Source organism: Amblyomma americanum, chromosome 1, assembly GCF_052857255.1.
Source record: "Amblyomma americanum isolate KBUSLIRL-KWMA chromosome 1, ASM5285725v1, whole genome shotgun sequence".
Taxonomy (NCBI): Eukaryota; Metazoa; Arthropoda; class Arachnida; order Ixodida; family Ixodidae; genus Amblyomma; species Amblyomma americanum.
The window spans coordinates 289,804,221-289,819,216 of record NC_135497.1 but is presented as its reverse complement, the minus strand read 5'-3'; positions in this window follow the sequence as shown (position 1 = coordinate 289,819,216).

Here is a 14,996-nt window from a genome sequence, read left to right as displayed (position 1 = left end):
CGGAAGCGACCACGACGCCAGCTTAGCTGCAGTATATCAAGCGGTAATCCAGTAATATACGTTGTGGGGCAAGTTGGTTCATACTCAGACTTCTTTTATGCGCACAGAAAGACGACTCAAAAAGACAAGGTAGACAGGACGGAGCGCAGACTTTCAACTGTTTTATTCCAGAAAAAGTACATGGCATTTATACCACAAAGAATGGATAGTTATCAGAGCCACGCGCCGGCCAGAACCCGGGAAAAGCACACAGAAGGCACCGGTGACTCACCTCATATGTAATTGATCTAAAAAAGCAAAATCTTTATCATATATTCTCACAGATGGTGCACTGACACATGAACTACCGCTTTTTCTTATATGGTAGGCTTCAGCCAATTCTCGCGCAAGCGTGTCAGTACTCCTGCACAAGATGCTGGTGCCTTGGAGCGTTGCATCACACAGTTTTTTTGCTTTTTGTTTTATGTCGTTATCTTTTCCACACTCACTGATGTGCGCCGGCAGGTGCGAACCGGTACCGTTCTTCAAAGACAAACTGTGTTCCCTTAGCCGCTCATTAAACATCGGCCCGACTGCCCAATGTACACCTTCCCACATTTCAGCGGAATTCTGTACACTACCCCTTTTTCACACTTCACAAACTTAATAACATGTTTGATTTTGCAATCTGAGTTGCGGCTACCATCTTGCGAAACTAGACGACACAGTAAAGAAAGTTTCCTTGGGGCCGAGAAAACCACGGGTACCTTAAACTTGTTAACCACGCGCTTGAGGTTACGAGCCACTTTATGCTGATATGGGATGACCACAGGTTTCACTTTCTTTTTTGCAACTGCAACCATTGTGTGGTTCCTACTCCTTTCTTGTTTAATCTTCTTGAGAAGAGCTTCAGGAACTGAACTCACTACTATCTGGGGAAAGCCTGCCTGTTTTAGCTTCGCGACCTGATTGTGAAAGCTTTCCTGCGCCATGTGACAACAGGACTTTCTTAGAGATGACTCAAGGCACATCAAAGCAATAGCACGTTTAACAGTTTTCGATTGCTTGGAATCAAAAGGCAACAATTTCTTCTGTGCACGCGGTTGGTACTTCCAGCAAAAACCTGCGTCCTTAAGGGTTATTTTCAAGTCTGAAATTTGCAAACAGGTGTCATTGGCGAGTTCAGAAGTAAAATTCAATCGTTTGGATAGTCGTCTAAAATTAGTAAGAATGTCATCCACGACTTATGGATAGGTCAAAGGTGATTGTTTCTACGAAACAATAAAAAAGTCGTCTACAAATCTAAAAATCTTTAGCGTGCTACCGTTTTCAAGCGCCTCGGCCAATGATCTGTCCACACCTGCGAGAAAAATGTTGCAACGCACCGGGGCCACGCACGATCCGATACAGATGCCATTTCTTTGTACATAATTTTACCCTTTAAAATAAACAGTGGTGGAACTGAGGTAAAACTCCAGGGGTACAAGGAAGTTGTCAACCGACATACCAGCGCTGTTTTGAAAAGACACCGCTCCGTTCATTTCTATGCACAATCTGACAGAAGCCAACATTTCGCTCTGTGGAATAGAATAAAACAGGTCAACAACATCTACAGAAAACATGTGTCCTGGAGAGTTAGTTTCATGCAAAAATTCAACATCCTCAAGACTTTTCTTAATGGCAAACGGGTCGTCTACTACATGTCTGTTAAGTTCCTTTAGCAGGAACCGGCTTAGTAGGTTCTGCCAGGCACCCCTTTCGCTGACAATGCACCTAAACGGAACACTTTCTTTGTGGTTTTTGCAGTGAAAAAAACCTGCAAGCTATTACATTTGGTGTTCTGAATACTACTGGCTAACTTCTGTAGACCAGTCGACAGAGCTTTTTTGGACGCAATTTCTCGCAGTGATAACCAAAGGAAGGAAAAAAGAGAAAGCGCAGGAAAGCTTTCACGATCAGGTCGCGAAGCTAAAACAGGCAGGCTTTCCCCAGATAGTAGTGAGTTCAGTTCCTGAAGCTCTTCTCAAGAAGATTAAACAAGAGAGGAGTAGCAACCAGACAATGGTTGCAGTTGCAAAAAAGAAAGTGAAACCTGTGGTCATCCCATATCAGCATAAAGTGGCTCATAACCTCAAGCGCGTGGCTAACAAGTTTAAGGTACCCGTGGTTTTCTCGGCCCCAAGGAAACTTTCTTCACTGTGTCGTCTAGTTTTGCAAGATGGTAGCCGCAACTCAGATTGCAAAATCAAACATGTTAATAAGTTTGTGAAGTGTGAAAAAGGGGTAGTGTACAGAATTCCGCTGAAATGTGGGAAGGTGTACATTGGGCAGTCGGGCCGATGTGTTAATGAGCGGCTGAGAGAACACAGTTTGTCTTTGAAGAACGGTACCGGTTCGCACCTGCCGGCGCACATCAGTGAGTGTGGAAAAGATAACGACATAAAAAAAAAGCAAAAAAAACTGTGTGATGCAACGCTCCAAGGCACCAGCATCTTGTGCAGGAGTACTGGCACGCTTGCGCGAGAATTGGCTGAAGCCTACCATATAAGAAAAAGCGGTAGTTCATGTGTCAGTGCACCATCTGTGACAATATATGATAAATATTTTGCTTTTTTAGATAAATTACACATGAGGTGAGTCACCGGTGCCTTCTGTGTGCTTTTCCCGGGTTCTGGCCGGCACGTGGCTCTGATAAGTATCCATTCTTTGTGGTATATATGCCATGTACTTTTTCTGGAATAAAACAGTTAAAAGTTTGCGCTCCGTCTTGTCTACCTTGTCTTTTTGTGTCGTCTTTCTGTGCGCATAAAAGAAGTCTGAATATCAAGCGGCTTTAAGCTCTTGTCCTTCGCTGCGCCACCTGAGCAGCAGCCCGCTTTTCTTCGTACTTTGAAGCGGATTAGATTCGCTTGCGGTAGCTTTCCTTAGCGGTTTTTAACGCATTTTGTTAAAGAACTCGATTCGGGTTCACATCTAAGATGGTAGCAGCTTTTTCGACGCGGGCGGCTGGAGAGCGCAGCGTGCTCACTGCACTTGTCAGCTTGGAGTGGTACAGGTCATGATCAAAACGCGCTTGTCCCACATTCACGTGATCTACGAGAATAACTTTCTTGCGCATGCCTGTACAAGCGTCTAAACCTGTTCTGACGATGTTAGCGTTTCTGGCCACTTGATTTCCTGGTAATTTCCCAACTGTTCATCCGGCGGCCAAGTCCGCAATTTTTTTTTACTTTTTCGTTTCTGCTCCTTTGCTTAAAACGAATAGATGGAAGGCACTTAGTTTTCTGTTTATTTTAGCCACAACCTTATTATACAGAATATGCAGAGTTTTAACGACATCTTTTACGGAATTCTCTGTCATATCAAACAGAATGAGCCCACATTAAAGCATACCGGGTATAATTGTGCGCGATTAGTCAGTTGTATTTTTGGCAGCTCTAAATGAGAGTGGACAATATTTATGCTTTACATTTGTTTACTCTGCATTAGTCACTCAATACCGCAATTGAATCGGTCAGCGTTGTTTTGGGGCAAGACCTTCGGCAGTGCGTTACAGCATGCATTTCGCTGCTTTTGCAAATGAGGCGCGAAAGGTTGATGTCCCGTTTTTGTAGGCTACGCATATTATAAAAGCTCGCATAAAACAGAGCGATGGGCGGTATGTTTTAATATGCGTAGAGTACATGAACTAAAATATTAAAAAAATCGAGAAACGATCTTTATTTTTCATCGTAACAGCAATCAACCTCGGCAGTAAGAGCAAGCTATGCCGTTTTCTTTAAAGAAATCCGTGAGAGGCGCGTATGACCAGCGTTTAATCAATAGGGCATTTGGGACTGGATATTTTGAGTGCACTGCGTTTCGACAGAAAACTGATTAGTAATCTTGCTTTTATGTTCGCTTCATGAAGCCTGAAGAATTAGCTCGAAAGTGAAACCGAACCCAACCTTCCCTACAATTAAATCTCCTTCAGCAGAACTTGACGGCAAATAAAAGGCTCTTCTGCACGTAGCGCCACGCTTAGTCTATGAAAATTCCCGTTGTGCCAGCTTGCACTGATCTCAAGGGACAAGAAGCTATAGACACTGGCTGCCTTTCTGACCGTTTTCAACACGCTCCTTGTCGTGTGGACTATTCTTCTCTTCTTGGCTACGCGAAATCCAGTGCGTCTGTAAATAAGACGAGCAGCAGGGAAGAAAAGAAGTTTTATTCAGCTGCGCAGGTGTATTTAAGGGCCCTTGCTATAAGCAGTCTGCGCAGGATACATGCGCAGTTGTTCGTTTTACGACCATAACATTTTGCTCTGTCACATCGTCTATTCGATGCACCTGTCACGGCATATGCGGTGGTGGTGGTGGTGAAGACATTTAATAATGATAGAGAGAGGTGTTTGGGGTCGAGACCTGTACGGTCACGTCCTTACAACAACTAGGTGGGATGCCTAGCCAGGCACCCCATTGGCGGTTGCCGCAGCCCGGGCGCGCTGCGTTAAGGCCCTTCGGGCCTCGAGGGTGCAGCAGCCGGACAGGGTCGCCTCCCAGTCCTCTCAGGTGGGGTCTGGGATAGGGTGTAGGGATGGGTTCTGCTGACAGGCCCACACCATGTGGTAGCTGTCAGATACCTGCCCACAGTGTGGGCACCGCCACTCGAATTGAGGATCGAAATGTTTTAGAGTTGCCGGGCACAGCATCGTGTTAGTCAGCAGGCGCAGGAGTACCCGCTCGTTGGCCTTCCCCAGCCCTTTTGCACGGGGTGGGAAGAGTTTGGTTCGTGGATTTGTAATAATCGCATATTTTCTTAAAAGTGTAAACCGGATTGAAATCGGAGTCCTGGTCAGCGTTGGGTCCCATGGGAAATGCCCGGAGAGACAGCGCGCGGGCGGTAATCAGAGGAAGCCGTTTCTTCCTATAAAACCTGAATACGTGCAGCGAAGAGGCGTGTGGCGATGCAAACAGCACTGCTAGCCGCGCATAGTAAACGGGCTGCGTCGGGGTGCCCACCGGCCGGAGTACCACAACACCGCAGGTTTCATCGCCGCGGCGGTGGCGTAGCGAAACTGCTTGTGAAATCGGTCTGTTAGGCACGGCATACTCCAGCCTCCACTCTCGCGGGCGAGGCTGTCTTGTCTTCCCAAAACCAGCCGTAAAGCAAGGTGTTAAGTTCTCTAACGGCCGGAGTGGTAGGGAGTGACACATGTACCACAAACCAAAGTTTAGAGCCCACGACGCTCTTCACAAGAAAGCCCTCCCGCCAGCGGCAAGGGAGACGCAGGTACCGCGGCCACTTGCTGTTGTACGGTGCTTACAATACGCTGCCACGTGCGAGGAAGAACGCCGCCCGCACACAAACTCACACCAAGAATGGTGACATGTTTGGTGAGGGCAAGGCGCCCCGGCAACGAGCCAACAGGGCGTGCCCAAAAAAAGCGCTTGGCATTTACTAGAGTTCAACTTGCCGCCAGAGAGGAGGGCGTACTCAGCATACTCGCTCGAGACCCCACGAGGCTGTCTTCATCTTGTAGCAGCAGGGCTACGTCATCCGCATAGGCACCATTTTTTACATGCGCAGAGCCCGGCAGCGACAGTCCGCGTATCCAACCAGAGCACTGCACGCGTCGCAACAGTGGGTCTATCGCAAGGGCGAACAGAACGGACTCCGCATGACGGAAAAGCTCGGCGTGGCCGTTGTTGCCGCGTATAGCTGTCTTAACAGCGTGATGGAGCCAGCGTGGACTTTATAGCCCGTTAATTAGTACTTCGAAAGAAAAGCCACGTTCTAGCCAGTCAAACGTCATCTCTTGGTCCACACGGACAATAATGCCCCTACCCTCACGATTGTTGGTGCAAGTGATCAGGTTAAGGATGATGCTCACTGGAGCAAAGATACTGCGGCCCGGAACCGAGCAAAATAGGTGGGAGCTAATAAGCCTCGATAGAAAGCGGTTGACTCGGCCGACAACCAGGGCTGTGAGGGTCTTATAATCTACGTTAAGCAGCGTAATACGACGCCAGCCTGACGTATTGCGCCTGTCCACGCCGGATTTCGGGAGGAGCGTTATACGTCCACGGCCTAAAGAGCGCGGCATTTAGCTCTCCTTCAACACAGCGTTCAAAGTCACTACAAGAGCGTGTTGGATGTGGGGCCACACCGCTCTTTGGAATTCTGCATGGGTGCTGTCAGAATTCATCCCGCGCATAACTTCGCACACATCGCTGACTGTGATTGGGCGCATGACTGATTGCGCTTCCTCGTCGTCAATCCGCGGGAGATCGGAAGTGAAATGCGCCACGCGCTCTGCAAATTCGGTGCCTGCATCAGAATGCTCGCGTGAAAACAGTTCCGAGAAGAAATTTGAAAACATGTGCTCTTTGTCGCACCGCTCAAAGCTCTCTCATCCATCCTCGCGGAACACTGACGAGACGTGTGACGACGCTCTCTCCGTCGGCCCTGCTTCACGTGCATGTCGCAAACATCGGGTCGGAAATGGGGCGGTGGTGGGCCACCGAAGCTACCGCGGTGCTTGACTGCTGACATAACAGTCGCGAGTACCCTACGCGGTGAACATGAATGAAAGCGCGCGCTTCCGGAGTCTGCGATCTTCCCAGCCTCAGAATACGGATGCGCCGTCGACATTCGTTGATGTCAGCCGCCTCAGGCTGTCGCTTCCGCCGCCCACCTAGGATGTACGTGCCCCGCCAACCTTTTTTGAAGGAGTCCCAGCCGCATGGCTCTAACTCGAATCGCAGCACTGACTCTGCAACCGCATCCAGTACTTTTCTCAGGGCACTTGGATCTTGCAGCACTGATACATCTAGTCGCCAGATATCTTAGCGGCCTTCGGGCCTACAGGGCGGGTTAAGGACAAGCGAGAGCGGGCGGTGGTCCGACACGTAATCTCCTGCCTCTCTGTGGAAGTTTAGGACATGGCATTGCGCGACCGCCTGCAAAATTTCTAATGGAACTCAGATGCGGTCAAGCCTGCTGGTACTCAACCTACCGTGCCAAGTGGCCGAAAACGCGGCGCCGTGTGAATAGCTCCATGCACCACTCAAACTGAATTCACTTAGTATGCAGCGCAATTCAACTCTGTGCGCTAAAGGGTCACAGAAAGGGGCTCTCAATAAAGTTACGATATGTCTTGCGTGTTAAAGAACCCCGCTTCATAATTATCCTCCAGCAAGAATTTTTTTTAATGCGTTTTGTGGAGCTGAGTTATATGCAGACAAAATTTGACCTTCCGCCTCTTTGCGCCTTTCCCTCTCCTCTCGCACGCCTACCGGCAGCACTCCTCCGCCGACCCCACCCATATGGCCCCTCCCCTACCTCCACCAGCTGCGGCGCGCGCCTAGTGGCCGTGGCCGTGGGAGCGCGTGACGTCTGAAGAATTTGGCGCTTTGAACCAAGATAACCTCCGGCTGCTGACGCCACTTGCACGACGCTAAGTCGTATGCCAGGTTTTGCGCGACAGCTCGGCACAGCGCATCGCTGCCAGGTTCGAAGCAAATTTTTAAAAATGTATTGTAAATTTCCCGCTCGCTTTTGAGGTATCGTACGTGGCTTAGACGCTCGATGGCCCGTACATTTCATCGCGCAAGCATTTTAAAGCCAATCTCAAACACCTCTTTCTGTGGCCCTTTAAAAGACCGCCACATCTCGCCAACTGCACGTATGTCCCTGTCGAGGTCAAGTACGCAATTAAATTCCCCGAAAAGAAAGAACGGGGGCCTATTCAAAAGAAACGGTGCTAAAGAACGGAAGAAGTCGTTGGTGTGAGAGTGGTCGGCCGGCGCATATACATTCACAATGCAGATTTTGCGCTGACCATAATGAAAATCAAACGCGATAAAGCGTCCCTCAGTGTCGAACAGGCAGCGGCTGGCATAAAGCAGGCTGCGCCTAAACTCCATCACTCCTACACCGCGACTGCGAGATGATCGAAAAGAGAAAAAACCTTTCACAGAAAGCCGCTCATTAAAAGCGTTCACATCCAGGCAAGGCGAGTTTATACATTCTTGCAGGAACAATCAATCAACTACTTGTGCTCTGACGAAATGCACTACGTCACGCTGCTTATCTGGGTTACGGAAGCCCTGCACGTTCAGCGTAAGGAGAGTTAAGAAAATCGGAATTAAAAGAAAAAAAACGTGATGATAGCCATCTCGCCTGCCGGGGTTTTCCTGTGCTGTCCGGTTCGTGATGCCCGACTCCGGACTTCTTTGCTGTTGGTATGGGTCACGAAGCATTGTGCCACTTGGTGGTGGTGGTAAGAATAGTTCCTTGGGGTGCACTGAGCGCGGGTCACCTGGCTTTTCAAGAGTTCATCGCCCGTTAGCACGTTAGAGTCCGGGAATCAGGTGTTCGAGTCCACGAACAATGTGTAGTCCTTGCAGGACGACTAGACTCTGCCCAAGATGCTCGAGGGGTCGTCCGGCTGCACATATTCTCCAGTTGCCATTGCAGCATCGGTTGCCGCTGACGCAGCGGCAAGCCCCTCAGCGCAGGGCTGTTGACAGGGGTAGAAGCAAGCAGCTTATTAGCCAACTGCTCCGACAGCCGAGCAGATGATCTCGCAGATATGCAGCCGTCACTTTGGCTACCGGCGCTGGCCCATCGGCTGGCGTGACAGCGGAGCCTTCGTGCTATGGTATGATATGTGCCTTGGGGCCCTCAGGGGGCTCGGTGGTGAATGGGGGAGCCGTTCCAAGAAAACTGACTGCTGGCGTTGTACGCCCCGCCTCCTCTCTGCCATCTATGGTGCTCGCGTTACCTGCCGTGTGGCTTTGGGCTACGTTCTGAGCTAGAGATGCAGCCGCGTAGAACGGCCGCTGGGTCCAGTTCGCGCTTACGTGTTTCCCGTCGCACCATTGGCAGCCCCCTGTGCAGCCCTCGGTCGCTTGTCCGAAGACCGCGCACCGACTGCACCTCAGCGTCTTGCACCCCGCCGCTATGTGGCCCGCTTTGTTGCACCGGGCGCAAACCCGCTGCACCCCGGTGCTCCAACATCACCTTGTAGCCAGCCCTGGATGGTCACAAACTTCGGCACCGGGTTCCGTATCTCCAGCCGCACCACACGTGCGCCAGCAAACAGCGCGGGTTGTCTCTTAAGGTCACTTGTTGAACGCCGCGCACCTTGCCGTAGGTGGCCACAGCCGCGACCACGATGTCGTCCGGCAGATACGAGGCCAGTCAGTAGATGGTCACGAACACGACTCGCTGACCCGCTGGACCGACGCGCAACGTTGGTTTCCAAGGTTCACGACCCCAGACGTAGATATCTTGCTGGCACTCGCCTGGAACCGCGCACACACCAAGTACTTGCAGCCTCCGAGGTGCTGCAGGTACAGCACGCCATAGGCACCGGTAACGTTCCTCGACGGCGTACATTACGACATCGCGGTGACTGGGACCGCCCACAGGCGCTACAAGGTAGAAGCAATGAGCCTTAGGAGGCGTCGGAGGTGTTGGGCGGGAGGGGGGGGGGGCACGGGTGCTCATCGCAGGCCGGTCCTGGGACGCGACGGAGGACGGCGGATGCCCTCCTTGCTCTGGAGGGCGGGGGGGGGGGGCGCTTGCGGGGTGCAGGGTGCCCGGAGTATTCAACAGGGCCTCGAGGTTTGCTGACGTTGCGTGGGGGCGGACACCGTCCACTGCACCTCGGGCTGTGCGTGCTGGTCTGCGACCGGCTGCAAAGTGAAGCCCTCGATGTCGGGCGTGTCCGGTAGCGATGTGGTCGTAAGTGCCGCACCACCGGCAGCGCACCGCCGCGCGCACAGCAATGAGGTGGCCCTCACTGCCGCGCCAGGAACACCACCACCTTCGAGACGGAGCGCACCTGCACGTACGACGAAAGCGCCGCGGCGAGGACATCGTCGCTGACGAACCGAGGGAAACGGCACACCGTTATATACACCACCGGAGCTCCCATCTGTTACGTGGCAGCTCTTTCCCGGCAAGGAGTAGGACGCCTCTCGCCACCAGCTTTTTCGCCTGCGCCATGGATGATGCGGCCAGGAAACGCAAGTCATTAAGGTTACTGCAAGTATTGCAGCCATCCAACTCCGACAACCTCCTCGATGAGGTTGTCGGCCAGAACGAGTTCCCGCAGACTGGAAGTGAGGCGTTGTGCCGGTGCATGTGGCTCCATGCTGGAACGGGGAGTCCGCGCAGCCACTGCAGGGACGCGGCGTCGGACAGTGGCTCAGCAGGCGAGTCCTCCGGGGACGCTGGGAGCGAGATCCGGGGTCGCGCCGGGACTGGCAACCTTCAAATAAGAGAATTCTGCGCGTGGACGGGCAGAGTAACGGCCTCTCTATTTTAAGAAAATTTATTGTTTCCAAAAAATCTGCAGTACAATCGACATATTCATCTGGTTCTCAAGTTTGGAGTGGTTGCAATGGATATCGCAATATAACAGGCACAATATATGTACAGATGTGCACTATGTCCTAGGTATACATGTAATTTCATGACAATATGGTAAATTTTGTGGTGTATGTTTGCACAAGCTGGCTCTAGGCAGCTGCATCAGCAGTTTAAGTACAATACAGGGAAAAAAGAACAAACCCTCACCAAGCTTCCTTGACAGAGGGATGGACGGGGTCACTCATGTATTTTTGACAATGAGCCTCATTGACCAGCGCAGGATGGAGGCTTCCTCCCTTAGTACAACTAGTTCCTTGTTCAAGTGTTTATGCTCTTAGACGATGCAGTCGGTAAAATAAAGCTCTCCGCGGGCGTCCCCGCAAAACAACCGGTCCCCTCCGTTTCCAAAGCACACATGCACAATTCACATTATGTTTTCGATTGAGGCGAAACGTGAAGGGCGCCCGTGTGCTGTGAGATGGCAGAGCACGTTAAAGATCCTAAGGTCATAGAATATATTCCAGAGACCTTCACTACCGCACCTCTTTCGTCCTTTCTTCTTTCACTCCCTCCTTTATCGCTTCTCTTAGGGCGAGGTCCACCGAGATATGTGAGACAGTTACTGCGTTATTTTCTTTCCTCAAAAAACATTTCTTATAATTACACAAAGACATCTCTATGTCAAATCTGCCATTCCACACGTACTTGAAACATGCGCGTTACCAAACGCCAAAAGATATGTGCGATCGGGAGTTTATAAACAGCACGACTTAAAATTTCAGTACGACCGCACAACGGGCATGAGGTGCAGGGCGCCACGCCCCGGCGGTCAGCTGTGCAGCGCTTCTCATTCTCGAAGGAAAGTGAAGTTGCAGATATCTTTGGGGAGGGAGGCAGTAACGCTGTGTTTCCGCATTCTTTAACACGTTTTTCTGCGCTGGCCTTCATCTAGGGTGTGAAAGGCTACATATCCACAAGTTCTTCTCACGGATAATTCTCTCGATTCACATTCGGGTAGGGTATTATCTAGAAAACGCAATGATCTCACCACAGAAGTGTAAAACACGAGGTGGTTTCCTGGCCGCCGAGCCCACCTAAGCGTATAGTTCAAAGGTTATCGCAGTTCTTTCCAAGCCACTGAGCGGTGCGGACGTGTCCACGAACGCTCCGGCTTGGCAGCTGTTTTCGGCGCTACGCGCCATCGCGATTGACTCGTGTGCTACATCGCCAGATTCTACAAGGTGAGCCGCATCGGCCGACGCGAAATTTGCACGGGTGGGCCACTATCCGGCCGAATTTCGGGCAGTTCTGACTTCAGCCCGTGCGATAACGGGTTAGGCGAAACCTCGACATTGGACGCCAGAGGCCCGCCGTCGTGCTTTCGGGCCCCCACAACTGTTGCCATGGAGGTATACGCCGTGGAAGGTGAGACGATCACCCCCGCAGCCCTCTCTGAGGAAGGTTGGAGTACCATCAGCGGAAAATATGAAGGAGCACGTCAAACCAGGATCTGGGAAAGAGCGTAGCAGCTTGGTCTAACGCCGCAGCACGCCGGATCGACCAACGCCGGACGCGCCCGAAACACAGGCAAGTCCTCAGTAGTGACCGATCATAAAAAGTCGCCAACGAGACGTAGGAGGCCACCACTCCCACGCCTACCAAGATATGACCGCAAGGTCGTAGTCAGGCCGAGGAACTTAAAACTTCCCACAACTACCCCGGAGCAGTTGCTCAAAGCGATCTGCCAGCTGCTCAACCTCCCGCCTTAAGAAATCTTCACGAGCGACAGGTTGCGGATCAACCCATACAACAACACCTTCACGATCAGCACCCCCGTGAAAGAACGAGCAGACGCCTACCGGAGCATGCCAGGATTCGCAATGAACAACGAAGACTACCCAGTAATGGCGTACTTCCCCACGCCAGAGCGATCCGTAAGAGCAGTGATTCGCGGAGCCCTCGGCAACGAGACGCCGGATGAAATTCTTCATTACTGCATCAATGAAAACCCACAACTCCCCATCGTCAACGCACGCCGCATGGGACGCTCCAGAGCGGCCGTCATCACCTTCGAGGGCACAAAACCGCTAAAGGAAATGATTTTCCAAGCAGGCCTTTTCACCTACTATCCGTATAAAGAACGGGTAGAAACATATCTCAACTGTCGCAGGGTCGGGCACCGAGCCGATGTGTGCTACAGACCGAAAAGCCAACGTTACCGTCGCGGCGGGGAGGAGGAAGGCGAGTCCCCAAGCTGCGAGGCCAAATGCATCATTTGCGAGGGTGCGCACGATACGGGAAGCCGCAACTGCTAGCACCGTTTCGTCGAGAAACCGAAGAACCTCCAGGCCAAAAGCCACCAACCGGAAATCGGTGCCCCCTGCTCTCTTCGGAAGACTACGACAACGCCGGACGACGCTCGAGATCTAGACGACGGTCGTAGAGCCGACGCCGCAGCGAAAGTCAGTCGAGGGACAGGTCTGCCTCCTTCCCGCCCCTGGACGACCCCGGATCAAGCATCCCGAAAAGCAAGAGCAACAAACGCAAGAAACTTACCCTCTCAAGAAGCAGCAGCACCACCCAGAACGCCGAAAAACAGGTCAACTGGGCGGACATTGTCTCCCAAGCGGACATTAGGGCGCGCGCGTGTCTGGAGCAAAATAGAAAGCTACATGAAGACAATGCTGCACTCCGTAGGCGTCTAGACGAGCTTGAAAAACTCGTCAAACAGGTACCAATTATATCTCCCTTAACAAACTGGTAGTCGCGCGACCGGCTCAACCTACTCCGACCCAAATCGTAACCGAGGATGCGATAGATAGGGACGCTAACCGCGGAACGCTGAAGAGACAGGCGTCAACAGACATAGATGCTAACGCGAAGAGAGTTGCTGAGGCATCTCCAGAGGGTGAGCCGCAGCCGAAACCAAAAACCACCGTCCCCTCTAAACGCACTGCGCGCATAAACGAGAGCTTAGACAAACTTGAAAAAGACAACCAGTAAACCAAAGACAATCTCTCCCTAGTCGGACAGACCTTCCAACAAATCCTAAAACGCCTAACTGCACTAGACCGCCTCGCGGCTCTAGAAGCTATCGTGCAAATGCTCGTGCAGCAGCTGCGACGAAGCCCCCTCAAACAACTCAGTATGGTCCCTCGACCTCAGAAAATTAAGATCTGACAGTGGAACTGCAGTGGCTACAAAAACAAACGCGGCAACCTGCAGCCCCATATTCAGCATCTATCCGACAAAGCGGATGTCATAGCGCTACAAGAAGCCGGTTGCCCGATCAAATTGACGGGTTACACGCCTTACATTCCCCCAAACACGGATCCGAAAAAATGTATCTCGGTCACCGCGACTTTCGTTCAACGCAACATCGCAGCCATACAACACGAAATCGAAGTCACAAAGGTCCAGCGCACGCTAGTGGAAATCCCGCCGAGCGGAAAATTGGATGGAAACGTCTACATTCTTAACATCTATAGTTCACCCAAGGACAGAAATAAAGCAATGTCCGACGTTACCCGTAAGGCCGAAAAACTAGCAGGGAAATCCCAATTTGTAGTGGTAGCCCAGTCAAAACACACTACAGGATTCTGAGACAGAAAATTTCTGTAGTCTGTAGTCTTGTCGTATTTTGGGCATGTCTTGTGTAGTCTGTCTTGTCTTCTGTAGTCTGTCTTGTCTTTAGTAGTCGGTCCTGTCTTCTGTAGTCTGTCTTGTCTTTTATAGTCTGTCTTGTGTAGTCTGTCTTGTCTTCTGTAGTTTGCTTTGTCTTCTGTAGTGTGTCTGGTGTAGTGCTCGTACACTGTGTAACAGTCGTAACTATGTCACCTGCCAATTAACACAGGATTTGTGTTCTGGAGTAGGCAATGCACAAAAATGCACAGCTTGTTAATGGTCGCCTGTAAACACAAGCTTTGTGCATTCCAGAGTAATTCGTGCACAAAACCACTAGAATTGAAATGAAAATGATCAATTTTTATTTACTGTTTCGTGCTTTTTTTCTAGCTTGCTGATGCATGCTGTCCAGCGTTGTCCTGGCCGTAGGTTCCTAGATACATCGCCCATGAGCCAAGAAAAGTGGTCTTTGTCTTGCATGAAAGAAAGAAAAAATAGAGATCACCGCTGCTACCTGCACAAAAAAATGTGAAAGCGTTGACGCCTCCTCGACACTGGTCGCCTTTCAAATTTGGCGCCATGGTTGTTTTCTCGTTGACTTGATTGGTTATCAATTAACTCTTCTTTTACCCTCATTTCATCCCAGCAACGATTTCGAGTTTTCAAATTTTCCTCCATGCATCGTTCCTGCCCACTCACTGAATACCCGCTCAGTCTAATTGTCTTCTCATCCATTGCCCGTTCATTGCCTTTTGATTCTCAATAATTCCATATTTGCCTCTAATTTATCATTATTTTTGCTATCTCCTGGTTACGTATAGGTCACTTATCACTGGTCACATGATTGCTCATTTCGAGTTTTCAAACTTGGCGCCAAGCTTTGGCTTTGTCCATACTTCCAGTTTTTCAAACTTGGCGCTACGTTGTAGCTCCACCTACTTTCAGCGTTTTCAAATTTTGCGGCACTTTTTCTCTGGCCCAGCCACTTTTTGGACATTTTTGGCTGTAAATAATTATCCGATTACGAAATT